The sequence below is a fragment of the Syngnathus typhle genome, linkage group LG17 (assembly GCF_033458585.1).
Source record: "Syngnathus typhle isolate RoL2023-S1 ecotype Sweden linkage group LG17, RoL_Styp_1.0, whole genome shotgun sequence".
NCBI lineage: Eukaryota > Metazoa > Chordata > Actinopteri > Syngnathiformes > Syngnathidae > Syngnathus > Syngnathus typhle.
In genome coordinates this window covers 8,937,530-8,956,925 of record NC_083754.1, presented here as the reverse complement: position 1 = coordinate 8,956,925, position 19,396 = coordinate 8,937,530, and positions in this window count along the sequence as shown.

Sequence of the window (19,396 nt, the reverse complement as noted above, 5' to 3'; positions counted from 1 at the left end):
TCTAGACACCAGATTCCGGTCTATAAGCGTACATCAATAAGCCAGAGAGTGGAGACGACTGCAAGAAGCAAGAGAGGAGAAAATCTGATTGTTCAGCTGGATGCTTCAGAATGTGGCGAGCCGCCGCACAGTTCCACTCCTCTCTCGGCGCCTTGGTCGCTTTCATCGCATCAGCTTCACAGGCGCTTTGAGACGGGATTTATCTTCTTTTGCCACAAGCACACCCCAACACAAAAGGTGACCTTAAAGCGGTCTTGCGCGTGAAATATAACGACGGACCCGGTAGGGCTGCGCGTTTGGGGGAGGTGCACAAACCCATTCGCGTTGCCCCGACAGGAGGGGTACCCGGCCGCCAGGGTGGAGGGATGGAGTGCCGCACTGCGTTCACCTCGTCGTTGTTGATTGTGCATGCAGACGCGTTTCATATCGCGAGCAGGCGGAGCAGGCCTGGAAGCTAACATAAACACACTTGCTCATCAGCACAGTCCAAGTCCAACAACGTACCATCAAAAAGAAGGCAAACAGACTCCACCCATTAACATATCAGGCTGAAACACTCATCATCTAAGCGGATCAACTACACGGCAAACCAAACCTCTCACCAGTCAACACTAAGACCTCTCAAATTACGCACACAGAAATAACACACGCACGCACACATGCACACCCACACACACACACCTCCCCTCATCAGTGCACCCACTTTTCTTGCTAGGTGGTGTTCTCCACAGCAAACTACGATGATCCCCCCTCCATCAAGGGGGCTATACTCCAGACCAAGGCAACAGTAAGTGAAATTCATGGCCGCGGAAGGCGAGCAACATTGGTTACGTGCTTCACACATTGCAGGTGTCTTTGTTTTGTGTGTGTTGCTCTAAATTGGCTTCAGTATGACTCCAAAGAAAGCCAAAACTGCTAGCGATAGTGTTATTCCAAAACTTTGAAGCGCCTAATTCGCGAGAGTGATCCTGCTGACACCAAGGAGTAAAACGAGCTAGAAAAGACTGACTCCAAGAGGGAGGCATCGATCTCAGCCACAAAAAACTAGACCCGCCCTTGCATGAAAATCAAAGCGCCGATTAACTCAAATGGTTGAAAGATACACGGTTAAAAAAAAATCCTGAACTTTAACTGAACTTCTTGGGTGGAGACTGGCAACACAGACAGACAGACAGACAGTGTGATCAGGCGGTCCGGGGAGGTTAGGACCCCAAGGGAGACGCTCGGGAGATGGATTCAGCCAATATCTGCTCTGACATTTGTAAGTGTCCCGTTGTCATGGCACACGGCTGGATGTCAGGCGGGGTCGCACAGAATAATCGTCCGGCCGCGTCGAGAGGAGCGAGGTGAGGCAATCAAATGGCCGCAAACGGACAGACGGATCGCAAATGAGGTGCCAAAGCCGGCTGCCGCTCAAGAAGTGACAGATCCAGAACAGATCCAGATCTGATCCTGACAACCAGCCAATGGGACCACAGGGATTTGAGGTTTTGAGATCTATACACATTCCAATAACATTTTTCACATCAACAACTACGCAAACATCAAAAGAATCTCAGTACATTCAGTCTTGAAAAACAGTTGGAGCCTTGATGGATGAATCCAAACGATTCCATTTCGCCATTCAACAGAGAAATGTTGGAAAACAAAGCATCGTCTGGACTGCACCTCTTTTCCTCCAACTCGGCCTATCTTTGCCAATATGGCCCAAAGCCTTATTGAAGGGATATTAAAGTCGAGCAAGCGCTTCCTCGTCTTCGACTTGATGAAAACCAGTAATGCGGTATTTGTTGGAGGCGGACGGAAGTGGCCGGCCGAAACGCCTCAATAGCATCCAATCGTGAGGAAACGCAGCTTGGCGCCGCTCGATTTTTGAGAGACCATTTTAGTTGTGTGAGGCACGGCGGTTAGCGTTTGCGCATGTGTATGTGTGTGTGTGTGCGAGAAATGCAATTGCCTCATCTGTGGGGTGGAGGATGACTCATCCACATTCACAGACATGACTTAGTGCTCTCACGCTGACGAGGATGACACTTCACACGAAAACGTCGAACGAACACATCAACATAAACTAGTTTGAGTATCTAGCTCCCATTTTCTCTCAGATAATGTTTTGGGGATCCAGATGTTTCCACACATCTGTTGTGTGGAGATCAGGCGGCAGATGCCGAATGGGTGAGTGTGGACGCAATGCCAAACTTTTTCTTTTGCGCCGTCTCTGAACATGACGATGCCTGCTGACCTTTAGCGGAGGAACAAACAGCGCCAAGCGATGCCATCCAAAAGCAGACACAATAACAACAACACAAAGAGCAGAGTGTGTCGTTGCCATGGCAACGGGGGAGCCCCTCAGTATGCTAGCAGCATGGAGAAAGCATGCAAGATGAACATCTGGCCGCAGTGTGTCAATGACAGGTCGGCGTACTTATCACGCATTCAAAACATGCACAAACACATCATCATCATCAGTCAAGGTTGATCTAATAACATGAAAAAAATCAATATATATTAACCTGTATTGATTTGTGTTGATCGCTATGTGTGGCTGTAACAAGACCGAGGGCCAGTGGCCTGGCTCTGCGAGGAAGAAAAATGTAATACGAATGGCTCCTCGCAAAGGCTCAAGATGGTCTGTCTGGGTACAACATAAAACTCGTATTTAAGGCACCACCACACAAAATGACTCTTTTGCCAGTTGGTTGCCCCAACCCCAAAATATTGCAACACTTTCGTCTTCTTCCTCCATTTCTCCACTCCCTCCATCCCTCCTTCCACATCTTTTGAGGCGCGGTCACCTCCAATGGGCAGCTGACCTTTGAAGGACTAAACCTGCCTTTGTTGACATGGTAACGGCGCGCGCAGACGGGTGGGGATGAGAAGGACGGAGGTGACGCACACACACACACAGGTTGGGTTTGCCTTCCTCTGCGTGAGGACGTTGTCGTGGTTATACCTGGGCATGTGACCAGAATGAGGATTGCTCATTATTTGCTGTGTGTACGTCGGTGATGACGGTCTTGGGTCAGTTTTGGTTTCTGTTAGAAAATGAATTCAAGCTTCCAGGATTACCTCTGCATTGGGTGTGTGTGTTTGTGAAGCGGGCCTCCTGTTGACCTTCCACAACAAAGAGAGAAAGTGACACATCCTGAGATGAGAGGAAAGCGACACAAGCAAAAAGAAGGAAAAGAAGAAGAAGTAGAAGAGCGCGTAGTGAAGGACGCTCTCTGTCTAATTTCCGTCGTTCCGTGCGCTGCTACGCTTGGGCGCACACGCTTGGCGGCGCGCCAGGGAGCTGAGGTCCTGCAATGTGGTCTGCAGAGCTACTTGGTATTCCATCAGCGAGGGAGATTGTGGAGCAGCAGGAGGAAGATTAGATGAGGAGGGGGGAAGACAAAAGCGTGTGCAGAGCAGACTGAAGGGACTCGCTAAGTTTGGAATTTCATGTCCACTAGCTGCATTTAGAGTTTAAACTTTTTGGGAAGCAGTCAAATTGGCACCTACACTCACGTCGGCCTTGGTCCTTAGCACAAAAATGCCACAAGTTGGCGCCAAATCACTGCTTTTCTATTTGACAGGGCTTAGGTGTGGGCCTAAAATAGTGACAGGAAGGTGAGCGCTTTCATTCCACCACACATCTGCTCAGAATGACGATTCCTTTGCATGCTTGCTGTCAAGACACAGAGACGGGCAACAGACATACGACTATGAGAGAAGCGTGGGAAGCCATGGCGCTGCAAGTCTTTGGAGCCGACGCTTTGGGAAGAGCCGGCCAGCCAGCGAGCGAGCGAGCGAAAGAGCGAAAAAAAGCAGGTCAGAGAGACGAGAAAGGTAAAATAGGGAAGGTGCGATAGAAAAAAATGACAGGAAGTTACTTGTTATATAAGGGAAAGGGGGAGGAAGAGATGAAAGAGGAAAGGATGGTTGTGGAGCGCGGGCCAGAGTACTGAAGGGAAGCAAAGTGGAGACGCTTAGCATGGGGAAGGTGTTCAGGGTCAGGAGGAGGGGGTGGGAGGAGGGGGGGTGGCAGAGATGGAGATCCACGCCAGGAAAGAGTTGCAGCAGTGTAGCAGGCAGATGCGTGCGGGACCGAGATGCGGAGATCGTTATCGCGCACCAGCGCTGACTATTGATTTGCCGCTGTTGTCTTCAGCGCTGAAAGAACACCCTCTGTCCGCTTCAAAGTGGCTGTGTAAGTGAGTGTGTGCATGTGTGTATGCGCGTGAGCATTCCTCTGGGCAATATTGAAAAAACAAGAAAAAGGTTACAATGACACTCAGCGGAGTGCAGACCTCCGTCAAGGCCAAACTGTCCAAATTTGGAGTAGTGCTGTTGAGGCTACTCGTCTGTTTTCTACTGCAGTTAGGGCTAGACTGGCCCTCGGGCGTAGCTGCCAGATGCCCGACGGGCCGCCCGTCTTTCAGGCTCCTTCAAGGTAGTGAAAAATTGAACACGTGGCCAGGCCATGACGATGCCACGCGTCTGCGTGAGGCGGCAACTGCTGCGCTAGCCGTATGACAACATCCCGCTCTGGTGCCTGAAAAGCAGATGCTGATGTCTGGAAGGAGAATTGGACGATGGCAACGCATGAGAAGCGACAGCCGACACATCAATCGCCTGTCACAAGTGCATGAAAGCGAGCTAAAGTTTTTGCGCTGCGGCGGCGACACACGTGAGAGTGAAAGCGGCTCGGGTAGTGAGCCAGCGGAAGGCGGAGGAGAGCAAAAGAGGAGGAGGAAGAGATGAAGGGGAAAAAGGGGGAAGACTCCATCCTTTGTTCTTTGTTGATGAAAGCAGGAATCGGAGCCGCGACTCCCACTCCCGCTTTCTCTCTCGCCGTGATGAGCCTTGATGTGTGAGAGCGAGCAAGTGAACAGAAGGGACACACACGCGCACGCACACACACACGTACACGACTGCCTTATTTCGCTCAACTGAGACCCAAATGACTCCTCGCTCACTAATTAAACTTTAATCTGCAATAGCGCGCAAATTACCTGCCACGCAGCTGAGCGCCAAACGACGGGGATGCGTGCAATGAGTGAGATGGGGAGGGGCGGGTGGACAGATGCATGAAAGCGAGAGAGCGAGAGGAAGGTCACACTCCACCTGCGGGAGGAAAAACGTCCTCCCTTTTTTGTTGCCGTCGCTGGCGGCGCCAAGAGAGGCGCAAGTGTTTACGTCTGCACGAGTGGCACTGGAGGACGCGTACACGCAAAGACGCAGTCCGTGCGCTCCTCCATCTGCCCGACCGTGTTCCCATCTTCCTCGCAACAGATGCAGCCTCCGCCATTTTGTGCCACGCATTGGGCAGAGGGCATGGCAACATGCAGGCCACATGGCTGCTCACGGAGAACCCAATTTTCTTGCATCTCCACCTTGTCCAAAATGAGTTTGCCGCGTGCCGCTAAGCAACAGGCTGCCCCGACTTCAAATTTCAGAGCTGCTTTGTTAAGCGAGACCATCAGCATGACGTGCAACCAGCAATCGCACACCACAAATTACTATCAAGAAAATGTTTTATTTCATGTCCTCTTTAAGTTTTGGCGGCCGGTATTGGCATCCCCGAATTATTGACCGAGCTTTTAATGAAGGAATGGGGCATTAGGTGAGCGCGCGTGCCATGACTACCTGACGGTGAGTAAAATAATCAAAAAGAAAAAGCACAAAAAGCTCCAGGCAGCCATCGGCAAACAAAAGACGGACCGTCATGAGCAGGCTTGGCGCTGAATATTAGCCACAGTTGGTGGGCAGGTGCAACAATCAAGGAGATGCCCGTCATGCGAGGCTGCCCTTGTGTGTGCAGAGGCTCACCACGCTTGACTTGAGCAAATCTGGCGCGCAGGAGGCGACAACGCCTCGTTGTGCGATACACCCGCTAAGCGAGGGCAAAGGGAGGCCGCGCTGAGCAGGGAGCTGGGTCGGAATATGTGGCGGAAGTGCAAGACTTCCCGCCTGGTGTGTGGGAGGGGAAGCCGGCCGGGTCAAAGACATGTCAGGACGGAGGCCGACGGAATATCCAGCACACAATTAACCGTTCCGTGCCACAAAGCAAAGCAACGTTGACATCCATGACGGCAGACAAACAACGTGCGATGACAAGGAGCGATGGCGGGGGAAATAAGCGCTGAAGCGGGCTGGTATAGATCCAGCTCGATTCCGAGCGCCGGAGATTGCGCCGACTCTACAATGGCAGCAGAGAATAACATTGATTAATGGCGTCAAACGGGTCATATTGCAGGGAGTTACCGTGGCAACGGCAGCCCGCCAATGTCCGCCAGTGACCACCTGTCAAGTGACAAAGCAACAGGCCGTGAGACCAGAAAGAAAAAAATAGCTGCCCTTTTCGTGGATATGGAAAAAAAGCAGTTCAAAGCACATTTGTTCAAGTACGTCTTTTTTTATCCTATTGATTTGTACTTTTGATTTTGGGTTCGTGCTCGAAAAAAGTAAAGACATTTTTAAATCAGCATCAAACTTACATTTAGGGACACATCAAGCTATCACTGATTCAAATTTGGAGTTGAGCAATCAAGTTTGCGCATGATGATGTTTAGTTTGACAGAAACAAAATAAGATTTGGATTCCATGACGATGAAGGCGACGGTGTTTTGTATCGATTATTATGTCATCAATGGTGACTGCAAATAGAGAATTGTTTGGCTTTCTAGTGTGGTGACGTGTACACAACCATCTCAACAGCCACTTTCCCATCCATCCATCCATCCATCCATCCATCCATCCATCCATCCATCCATCCATCCATCCATCCATCCATCCATCCATCCATCCATCCATCCATCCATCCATCCATCCATCCATCCATCCATCCATCCATCCATCCATCCATCGTTAGCTTCTGCGGACCAGGAGGCACCTAGCAACCAACGTCCAGCCAATTAGTGTCATGCCATTCCTGTTTCCATGGTAACACACCACCGTCCTCTTTAGGCACAGCCATTTAGGCGCCCGCCATGCACTCGCGGCAAAAGCATTCAGCGGCACCAAGTTTGAGAGGCCGACGTCATCTCGTCAATAAAGCGCCGCTCTTTGGATTCATTAGCGCGCCCGCGACAAACAAAGGCCGCTCGTCACTGGTGAGGCTGCCGGCGCCTCTTAATTGCACGCCGGATGTCTTGGGAAAGAAAGAAAAATGTAGCACAAATTCCAGAATTGCTCCTCCTCCAGAAAAAAGAAGAAGGAACATGCTTTTCGGGTTCCTAGCGATGGCAGATGGAGGAAGTGCAGAAGGCAGCTTGACAAATTCTCTTGCAAGATGTTTCTGCCTTTTCTGCGAAAGGGATGAGAAAACAAATGCATATGGAGAGAGGGGGGCGGCTACAAAGCTTTGTGATATGAAGGCGGGCGTTGTGTGGGAAACACGGACATCCAACAAAAAGCGCTGGCACCCGATCCAGGCGCTGCTTTGGGCTCCAACGTGCCGCAGAAAATAATGTTAGCCACAGGGCTGTGCAAAGCTTCCCATTTAAAAGCGGCTTTGCTTCCGCGAGCCACGCTCCAAATGGGCCCATGGAAATAGTTTTGCTCGGCCAAGGAAGATTAAAGATTTGAATGCTAACAAACAACACAAATCGTTGTCAAAAAGGCTAACCAATAGCATTTTAGCAACAAACGGCACAAATTCTGACCCGCTAACCGAATGCTAACATATTTTGCAACATCGCATCAAAATCCTCACAGTTGGCATTGCTGGTTGCAGTTGCGCAAACCTTCAAGCGACAAAGTATTGAATGCGAACGCAAAGACCAACTCAGATTTTTGTGGTGGCCCACTGAGGAGCTGAGCTGTCTCCATGTACAACAGTGTGTCTGCAACATACTGCTCCCTGGTGGCCGGCTAAAACATGCGTTGGCAATTTCCATGAAATGAAAGCAAAAACATTTTTAAAATTCTTAACATTCCATTTAACTATGTGATTATTGTATTTTAACAAAGTGCAATGTCTTGTTTTCCTTATTTAAAACCACATTTCTGGGGTACTGGGAAGAAGAGTGCTCAAAATTGCTCCAAGCTGGTGAGTACCGAAGCTGGGCAGAAGGTAAAGTGCTGACATGACTTCCGCTTTCACCTCCTGTTTACCTCATTCCACTTTGTTTTGCTTTCCTCTCGCTCTCCTCCCCTCCAGCACTTCCTCGCCCTCCCCGTTTCAGCTACCTGCCTCATTTGCATAGGAGAACTCATTTGCATACATATGAGCTACGTGCAGAAAAGGGGATTTGTGAGCGCTGATGAAAAGAAATGAAATCTTAGAGGAGGGGAAGCGTGCTTGCAACCCGTTCGCTCTCCTGAGATTGCCACCAAAGAAACAATGCAATTTTGGCTAAACGAGGGTCCAAAGGAAGTGGCGGAAGGAAAGGAATAGGCGCAAGCGCACCATTTGTGCTGCTCGGCGTTGTTGTTGTTGTTGTTGCCGTGGCGGCGACGGATGATGATTGCCTCACCGGAGCACAAGTGATTGATTGGCTGTGACGCAAAGACACACTCCTCTCCTCTCTTCTGCCACCCTTTCCTATACACCCACAGAGGCCACTTCCTGCTAGGTAGGTCAATGCCAACACACACACGCACACACACGCATACACACCCACACACACACAGACACGCACATGGACGCGCACACACATGCACACGCACAAACACACACAAACACACACTTAGGGAGAGCCTCTGGAATATTAAGAGACTCAACACTCACCCCCCTTCCTCATCTCCACATCAGTCCAACCAAGATGCCTGCCTTGCAATCTGTCCCTGATTGCCTGCACACACGCACGCATGCACGCACAGACACACGCACACACACACGCACGCACACACACACACGCACACACACACACACACACACACACACACACACACTCGCATGCACGCACACGAACTCGCGCATATTTATCCTGCTCCTCCAGCTCGCTAATTGCACACGTTGGGGAAAAAAAACTGCAGCACATCTTCCCGCGCTCTTGTCGCAGGCGATCTAGACGTGACCCAAAGACGGCTCATGCATGTGCAGTAGAACCTCCGTTCTGCTATGCCCTAGTTTTCGGATGGCTCGGTTCTCAATTATTTGACTCTGCTTCCTGTATGTAAAATGATTGTTATTCTCCATAAAACGTTTCTTTTCTGTTCAGACTTGTGAAAGTCTGGAACAGAGTAAGTGGACTTACATTATTTCCTAGGGCAACCCTTACTTTGAATTTCAGAGTATTGCATTTTATTCATTTCTGGATAATAATAATCGTTCCACTGTATGTATTACGTGTATATTACGTAAATCATGTATAAAAGGGTGTCCTCCTTTTCGCCTAGCTTCGATCGTGCACCCCCTTCCATCCTCCAAACACGCACACACAAAGTGCGGCCGCATGTGTTTAGCATAAAAATCATCCATCAACACACACAATTTCCCAGCTCCCCACTAATGTGTTGTTGTGCGCGCAAGCAGACGCAGACGCGATGAGGCGACTGTCGTCTCTTGTGTGTCATCAAGATCGGGCCAAAGAGGACACAGTGAGGGTGTGTGGGGAGGGGGTGAGTGGGGAGCGGGCGACGAGAGGTGGCAGGGGGGCAAGGAGTCGAGATGAAAGCGGGAGAAGGAGGACGGCAAGGCGAGGCGGGGTGTGTGTGTGTGTGTGGGGGGGGGGGGGGGTGATTGTAAAAGGGCAAAGGAAGGATCTGAGAGGGAAGTGAGAAAGAAAGGGAGGGCGGCGAAAAAACGAAGGAAGGAAGCAAGGAAGGACAGCTGTGCCTGACTGTTGATTGGCTGGAGAGCAGGGAGGGAGGGAGGTAGGAGGGAGAGGAAGTGAGAGAGAGTGACTGTCACCTCCAGTCGGAGACTATTAGCAGGAGCGGCAGCTCTGAGACGCCATCGCTCATCTTGGCCTGGCACAATTACACACATGGGCACACGCCCACACATGCAAACACACACGTGTTCTCCTTCACATGCAATGGCGCCTCGAGATGAGAGTTACTTTTGTTCTGTGACAACACTCCAAACTCAAAACCTCTCTCAGCTCATCAGTGCGGCACTAATTTCAATCATCATTGTTGGCAGACTATAAAGACAACCCGACTGAGCGCAATGTGTACATTGTTTGTGCAGAAAAATTTCAGTATGTTGTTTATATAAAATGCGGCCATGAGGCTAAACTTGTACCTCGAGTCGCTCATATCTCAAGGTACTGCTGCATGTTTGTGTATGAAACTAAAGGGAACCGAGTGCACACATCCAAGCTGGCCGTCTGCGTTCAAGTGCGTGTGTGTGTGTCTGTGTGTGTTTGTAGCGAGACTTCAGAGGGAGAAGCAATGTCCTTGTATTTGATCCGTGTGCGTGCGTGTGCATGTGAGGCGCAGCCGGCCAGGGCTGAGTGCCCAGGCCTGAAAGTGACTGATAGAGTCCATGCCAGCTTGAGAAGCACGATGCCACAGTCTCCAAACGACCCCCCCATGTCCCAGCTCCACCCTCCCACTCCTCCTCCTCCTTCATCCCTGCTCTCTCGCCGCATCTATTTTTGTTATTTTGCTTCAATTGTTCCATCTTTTTTTTTGTCCCACGTCCAGCCCTCTCATCCTTTCTCATACTGGAGACAACCCGGTCCACCCCCCCACTGCTCATTTCACATCCCGCCGTCGCTTTTCTCTTTAAAGCGCTTTTGCGCTCTTATTTGTCCATTTTGCCATCGGGCTTTCATCTCAGTCATTATTCAGCACCACAGGCCACCGCAAGTGGTCACTGTTTCCTACTTTGCTGGCTAAGACAAGACTTCTCCGCCGTTTTCCTGCTCTAGACAATTTAGGCCCTCACCATCCTGCTCTCGTTCTTCTCATCCCTCTATTTCAGAGCGGTGTTACCTCATTTGCATACAGCCTGCTGAGGACGCAATGAGCCAGCTTCCTGTTTACTACGGGATTTTTTTTTTTTTAAGTATGGAAGGAATGGTTGAAAATTGTTGCACTGCCGTAGTCTTAAGGAGAACATTTGGAGCACAAGGTGTGCATCTGTGAAAGTGCTGATGCAAATAAGGACTGTTTGGCCTTGGCGGAGGTGCTCGTTTGTTTCGGGGAGAGCGAGAGCCAGCGGGAAGGAGGGAGATGGATGGAGCAGTGAACTAGGGCGGCCCGCCGCGCCGTGCTGCTGCATGCAAGATGGCTATCTGCGTGTCCTATGGGAGAGGCACGGCTTGTTATTTTAAGGAGGGTGACTCTGGAGCTTACCCTTCAACGGAGGAAAACAGGGACACACACACACGCACACACGCTCAATTGACGCTTACTGCGAACATACAGCGAGAGAGCCTACGCAAAAAAAAATAAAAAATAAACACTCCGACACTGAGCGTTGAGAGGCCTCAAAGGCTGCATGCGGGCAACACGGATGAGCGAGCGCACGTGTGTGTGTGACTTGTGACATTTGACGTAGTGGAGCGCCCGCAGTGGCTGCTCGCTAAGCGCGGGGGGCAGTTCTGCGCCAACGCGGCGGCATGCTCGTCGCATCACATCATGTCACATCACAAGTCATCTTATCACATCGAATTTCCTGCTCCTGCAACGCACATAACCCCCCCCCCCCCACCATAATTCCTCCGCTAATGCCGCGTTTGCTACTATTGTCCCATTGTATTTGGGCCTTGTTGGCGTCGTTGCCAATGCTCGTGCTTCTCCTCCCGCATTTTCCTTTATCGGAGCTGTCGCTCCCCAGATGCTCATTTCCTTTACGTCTCTCATGTGCCAGCTCCTCTGACATGTCGTTCCTCCTTTCGCTTCTAATTTCCTTCCTGGCTCTCTGCTGTGGCGTTTCAAATGTGGAAAAGTGATCAGCAAATTTTCAGACAAATCAGAGCGAGTCTAAGGAAATGCTACTACTTAGCAAACATGGTGAAGCGGCATTTAGCTGTTATGCTGTGCCAGAGGTAACACTGAACCGATGACATCACCAGTGTCACGCCACTCCCGTTGGCTCGAGTAGAAGTAAGATGGGGTTTGTTTAGGTTTGTTTACAAAGAAAGCGGTCAGAAGCATCACTTTATGAGCTCTGCTGTTTTGGTGCATGAAGTCATCAAAACACACACGCGGACACACACACACACACACACACACATGCACATGCACACACATCTGCTCAGCAAGAAGGCCTGCCACACACACGCTCGCTCCCTCGGCCAAGAGATAAACAAGAGCGCACGCATCTCCCGGGAAGTAACCATGGAAACCATCTCGCCCTCTCTCTGTCATGCTCTCGCGCTCGCCGGCTCTCTGACGGAGCCGCAGCCTGGCAGTCCTGGAGGCAAGACAATAGCAGGCTTCAAGGCCAATGTCACTTCTTCCCACAGCCCCTCCCATATTCCCCTCCATCACTACCCCCCCCCCCCCCCCACACACACACACAAACACACCCCTCTCCTCCAATTCGTAAACAAGGAGGGAGAGAGAAGCTTGCTGTGTTGATCAACGGTGATGTCACATCTCGGGCGGCATCCACGCAGAGCACCGTCCGAAATTAGAATAGAATGCAAGGAGATTTGGCTCACGGACACACACACACACACACACACACACACGCACGCACACACGCACGCACACCACAAACACACACACACCCACACACACACACGGATTGGCACATCTCCACACAGTGTGTCCACACAGTGTCGCCACACACGCACACATTTGCCTCTTTGTATAATGTGGCCAATTGCTGTCTTTGCTTTGTAGGGCGCTCGAGGGAGGGAAAGGGGATTTCATGCAGACGAAGGCAGCCTCTAATCCCCCGCTTCGTGCCGCTCTCGCTGGCTTTCTCTTTGTAGATAGAGCTCTGCATCTATGCCTCTCCCTCGTGCTATTTACGTGTCTTCGTACCTGGCTGCGGTGACGGATAATCGTAGATAGCAATTAAGAATTGACTAACTGCCCCACTGCCCCCCCCCCCTCCCCACACCGGAAAGGGTAACTACGGGTACAAAGATGCCATCACGTGCAGAAATGAGCACATTATAATTGCTAGGCATGTTTCTTGAGCCCAAAAAGAAAGTACCGTATTTTGCGCCCTATTAGGCGCACCGGTGTATAAAGCGCACCTTCAATGAACGGCCCATTTTAAAACTTTGTCCATATATAAGGCGCACCGGACTATAAGGCGCATAAAATAGAAGCTTTACTGCAACAAACTGAGGTTGACTATGGTTGCGGTATGCACCCACTAGCCAATAACCAACAATGTAAACAATCGCGTTTCTCAAACGATCTCCTATAAAATGATTGGAACTGACTAAAGTTCGATCTAACGCATTGGTACTACTTACCTATGTTTCCCTTCCATATCGATCCGTAGATTTACTCGAAACATTAACGGAGCAGCCTATTTTGAAATGAAATAGCCTCGCGGGTACAGCAGCTATTCGGTGACGCCCCCTGACTACTGTTACCGTAATGTTGGGAAGCGGTGCGACCTTGTAATTTACTAGTCGTACTAAAACGTACTAAAACATTTTGGCAGAGCACTGTGTACAACCAGTATGGATCAACAAATTCATCACTTGATCCATATATAAGGCGCACCGGACTATAAGGCGCACTGTTGACTTTTGATAAAAATTTAGGTTTTTAGGTGCGCCTTATAGGGCGGAAAATACGGTACCCGGTGTTTATTCAAACCAGAGATTTTTATTTTTTGGACGTTGGTGTGACGATTGAGCAGACTGCTGATTGGTGTCTTTTTGCACCCTTAAATGGGTGGCGACCAGTCCGGGGTGTACCTCACCTCTAGCTCAGAGGCAGCTGGGCCAGACTCCAGCCTCCTGCATGTTTTTATTTCCCGAGGGAGAGGCATTTATTCCTTCAAGTGGACAATATGGCGACTAATTGAGAGCAGAGACCTCGATTTGGAGGATTTACGCCGGTAAGCCAGCCTGTGCTCAAGCAAGGACCTGCGTGATAAATGTGAGATGGCGTCAAGCTTCTCAATGGTGAGAGAGTCCTTTGCTTCGTCAGTGTCTGTGTCACTCTCTTTTTTTTTTGTAAAATACCTGTTCTGAATGACTGCAGAAACCTCAGCCAATCTTTCTGTCTCGGTCGAGAGAGGGAAGGAGGGAGAGGTGGGGGAGCTGTCAGCTGCTCAGGCTAAGCGTCTAATAGCTTGCCATGCTGAAGTGACATTTCTAGTATATGGATGCATTAGTCCTGAAATGGAAAAGAGGGATGAGTGTGAAAGAGAGAGAACGAGGTGATTGGATATGCAGCAAGAATGCTGTGGAGTCAACAGAGCTTATCAATGCATCTGTCCAGAACACTCCTTCCTCCCTCTCAAGAAGAAAAGTCAAGGTGGAGAAGGGTGTGAGTGAGCATTACGGAAGACGACGTGGAGGCGGAAAACAAGGACAAGAGCCGGAGAACAGCCATGGAATTTTTGGCCTTCTTTCCAAGTGCTCCAACTTTTGCAACGGCAATCAGCGGAGGTCACCCCCGCGTCCTCAAATGGTGAGCTGCACCTGCGACCGCAAACCACCAATCTGATGGATTTTTTCTTTTTTTTTTAAGCTCACTGTTTGCTCTGATGAGAGCCAACCTGATTGTGAGTTTGTGTTGTGTGTGTGGGTGCATCTGGCGCTGTGGCAAACTTTGTGTTGACAGAGCAGAGTCGGCGCACGTGCGTGCGAGCGTGCAAAGGCGATAAGCACCTGTGCCTGGAGGCGGCCTTGTGATTTCCCCTCACGTCCTTGGCAAAATCAGCTCAATCATCTGGCCGCCACCAGAAAGAGGCCTGCCGCCGTGCCACGGGTACTGACAAGCTCTGACTATTGCTCTTATGCGCTAACATTTCTGCACAAGTTCACGCACCGAGGCCTTCAAAGACAACGAGGGAGAATCCCACCTCAATTGCACACAAGTGGCATTGGTGATGGTGGCAATGGCGCCCCCTGGCGTATGAAGTCTCTTGACTGGCTAGCTAGCTAACAACACATTGCCATGAAATGTAAAAACACACTTTTAAGTTACTTGGCCGTGCTACATCTGGCTTGTCAACAATTAGTACCAAACGCATCATTAATTTTCAAATCAGTCTTCACTTCATTGGGTCTTTCATAAATTCATGAGTGGAAATTGGACAGTTTAGAAGACTCCTGAAGGTCAAAATCCTTCTACAAACCCAAAAACTGGCATTCTGAAATCACAAATAACAAACGCGTGTGCACACGCACGCGCACACACACACACAAACACACACGCACGCACACGCACGCACCCACACGCACCCACACGCACCCACACGCACCCACACGCACCCACACACACGGTGTGACATCCCCCCGACCTAAAAATGTCTCCTAAGTAGCATCCGGCGAGAGAGTGGTGATGCTTGTGTTGATGAGCCACTGTAGAGTGGAGGGAAGATGTGTGTGTGAGCGAGCGCCAAAAAAGGAAGAAAACATGCCGAGCGTATGAATTCTGCATGTGCTTGTGTTCCGTGTGCGTTTGCGTGCACGCATGGTGGCAGAGTGCTGTTCTCCTGTCAGTGTGATTAGAGGGCGGCATAAACATGGACGGAGGGGGGACGAGAAGAGAGAGAGAGAGAGAGAGAGAGAGAGAGAGAGAGAGAGAGAGAGAGAGAGGCGGGGGGGATAGGTAGAGACTGCGTGTGTGTGTGTGTGTGTGTGTGTGTGTGTGTGTGTGTGTGTGTGCATGCGTTTGTGTGTGTGCACCTGTATGCGTGCGTGCGATGAGGGAGTCTTTGAAGGCAGTGGACGCGTGGTGTATTTTCTCCCCCTCCACACACACATTCACCCAAGGGCACTGCGAGGTCATTTCAGTCCTTGCCTCTCTCAGTCAGTTTTACGCACACACACACACACACACACACGCACGCACACACACACACACACACACACACACACACACACGCACGCACACACACGCACACACACACACACAAACACACGCACGCACGCACACACACACACACACACACGCACACACACACACACACACACACACGCTGACGTGTGTGAAAGAGCAAGTGAGTGAGCACGTCCTCCCTATGTGTGTATGTTTGCTGAAAGGTTTCCATGGCAACAGCAACACCGGAACTGCCCCCTTCATTTGCATATTCAAGTGCAACAGCGGCGTACAGTTAAATTACAGGCTTAAACTGAATGGCTTAATCAATAGAGTGGTTGGAAAGGGAGGGGGTGGGGTTCGGGGGGGGGGGCGGTAGGATGCGTAATGCACAGAAGCATGTGGACCGGGCGGGTGGGGGAGTGTCAAAGACGATTGCAGGTGATGTAATGGGAATGAGGTAATGGTTTTTGGGGCAGTCAGTGATTGAGACGTTCATGATTTACTTCCCGACAATTGTGGTGGATTTTCTCAGGAATGTGTTCATTTCTTATTCTGGCGGAATACGGCCTGTTTGAATGCTGCTTGTCTTCTCAGCACGGCTCTCGGTCCACTTGAGATGCCATCTTGAGCTGCTCTTACTTCTTAGCTCGGCACCTTGCTATTGTGATTGACCTCAATTCTATTCTTTTGGTGAAGAGCTCGATGGGTTCTTGGGCATTCTCTCCATGGGCTCCTCTAGCAGGATCTGAGATGTTTTAGGATTTTCATGCACTCACATTTGCTCTCACACCCTGCCTGACTGAGCCACATTTTGGCATTTTTGACAAGAACAACAACAACAACAAGTAGCTCAGGCATACTTTGTGCTACGTATACACGCACGCTGGTGCTCTTGCCTCTCAGTGCCCGGCAAAAAAAAAGTCTTCCTGCTTTGCATCAACATGCCACTGGGAAGAAGAACCAATCGCGCTTTTATTATGATGAGTGACTCTGCGGAAGGTGCGCGTCGCACGGCGCAAATTGCTTTTGCATAATGAGAGCAAGCTGCAAAAGGCTTACGGTGCAGGAGGAGGGCGGCCGCAGCAAGACTGAGGAGAGGCTCGGCTTGCTGACTGGGCTTTCTGCTCTTTTGGGATTAACAGCATGTTGCGATACAAACTCTTGGCGTACGTAGGCGTGGGTGTGCGCGCGCGTGTGCGTGTCTCCGCCACGAGTGTCGGCGTTTGGCGCAGTGGCGTGACAGTACGGCGAACCCAAAACTGTTTTGCTGTGACAATGAAGGCCCAGTGGTCACAGGAGGGATGGAGGAGGACGCGAGAGGAGGGAGGAGTCTGCCGGAGAAATCGGTGATGGAGAAAATGGATGGAAGGAGGAAGGGGGGTTGGGGGGTCACTAATGGCCCGAAGACACAGCTGGCTGCAGACACTCAAGGACAGACAGACAGACAGAATGTGTGTGTGTGTGAGTTGCATGAATGCGAAGACGATAAAAACAGAGGGTGCAAGAGAGGGGTCTCGCCAAGGCGAGTGACGAGACGAGGGAGGGCGGGAAGATGATTTCCTTGTCATACCTTTCACGCCGTGCCAGGACAGACAGACAGACAAACACAAACAGGCACAGGCGTGGCTGCCCGGCACATCAATCAAATATCGCATTATTCAACACAATGCTAAAAACATTCATTCATAACTTGTGTCCTAAAAGTGCTCAAAGTGAGGATAAAGAATATATGCTTGTTTACTGTCTTTCATCATGTGTTCAAAGCTTCATAACACCATCACATAAATGTAATTCATTCGCCCATCTATGGCATTTTGCTAACTGGTTAAGTTGTTCCTAAGCTTCACACTAATAACAAAAAAAAGAACCTCACAGCATTACCCACAAACCGAAGCATTCTTGCACCATCAGCGCCTCATTCAGCTGTTAACCTTGCCGATGACATCATGCATGTTGAATATTGGAGGAGCGGAGGAAGGCGTGTGCGTGTGTGTGTGTGTGTGTGTATGTGCGTGTGTGTTTGTGAGGGCATGCGTGTGAATCAATGCATGAGGATAGGAGCGTTTGAATGAGACGGGAATTTGCCATCGTGTGTCATCCATGCGAGCCAGAGCGGGGAGACAGCGATGAGCGCCATTAAAAAAAATAAGACCAGAGACACTAATGAATTGCAAGTACGAGGGCGGGGGGGTGTTTGGGATGCAAAAACGGGGGAAACAAACAGATGTGGATCGAAGATGGGGCAAGCGGGGGGGGGGGGGGGGGGTACGCGGCATGGGCTGGATGCCGGGATGAGGAGCCCAAGACAAAAAGAAGAGGAGCAAAGTGGAGATGATTGGGGGGTAGGTGGGCTCGGACTAGCTCACACAGGGTTTGTTGACTGCTCGGCTGTTTCAAAGCTGGTGACTCATGCGTTTACACAAGCTAATATGCTAACATGTTAACTGGGTCAACATCGATGGCTTTGCGTTTTGCTGCCGAGTGCTCCAAGTAAAATACAAAAAGAAGCCATGAATTGGTGATTGTTTAGAGGCGCTAGGTGAGGTGAGGTATGAAAGATCCCAGTGTTCTGGAAGGCAGCGCTAACCCGAGGCCGAGCTTGGAATTTTCTTTCACGTGATGCTTGACTCGCAGCGATCTCATTACTGATCCATCCATCCATCCATCCATCCATCCATCCATCCATCCATCCATCCATCCATCCATCCATCCATCCATCCATCCATCCATCCATCCATCCATCCATCCATCCATCCATCCATCCATCCATCCATCCATCCATCCATCCATCCATCCATCCATCCATCCATCCATCATCCATCCATCCATCCATCCATCCATCCATCCATCCTGTCCTCCATCTCTCCCTTCCTCAGCCATCTAGTTGGTATGCATTGCCGCGTAGCTCCTGGCTGCAGGTGAGACCCAATGATTATGCATGAGTCGCCTCCGAGTGGATGCGCGCACGCGCGTGTGCATGCACTTTAGTCGTCACGGATTAGCAAACATACGTGGGCGAAGGGTGCGTCCGCATGGAAAATGGAGATTGCGCGGTAAGGAGGAATTGCTACAACTTGACTTGCAATGCGCAAGCGGGAACTAATTGGAAAGCGTCAACACGCAGGTTGCAAGAATCCGCTCCTTCTGTTGTGCACGCTTTGGCCACGAGGGGCAGTAAAACGTCAGCATACAGACACAAATGAAGACGAGTTTCACAACTAATCTGCGATCATATCAGTAAATATCTTTCTGCTTAAGCGCTGCAAGCTGTGAAGTGAATCGAGTTTAAATCTCAAAACCCTAAAAAAAAGTCTGGCTACTCGTCGGTCTGGGTGTGAGGGACACCAAGTGAAAGGCAGTCGGCAGACGGCAGCGACTTCACAGGGAACTCAAATGACAGCCAATCGAAAGAGCAAAATGTGAGCCGACGCTTCGAAGTTGTGCAAGTCAACGCCCCCGGCCACAATTTGCACAACCCCGCCTTGCAGAAAAGGAAAAAAAAAAGTTGCTTTCTGCCGTCAACGCTTACGCACCATCCGCCCTCCCC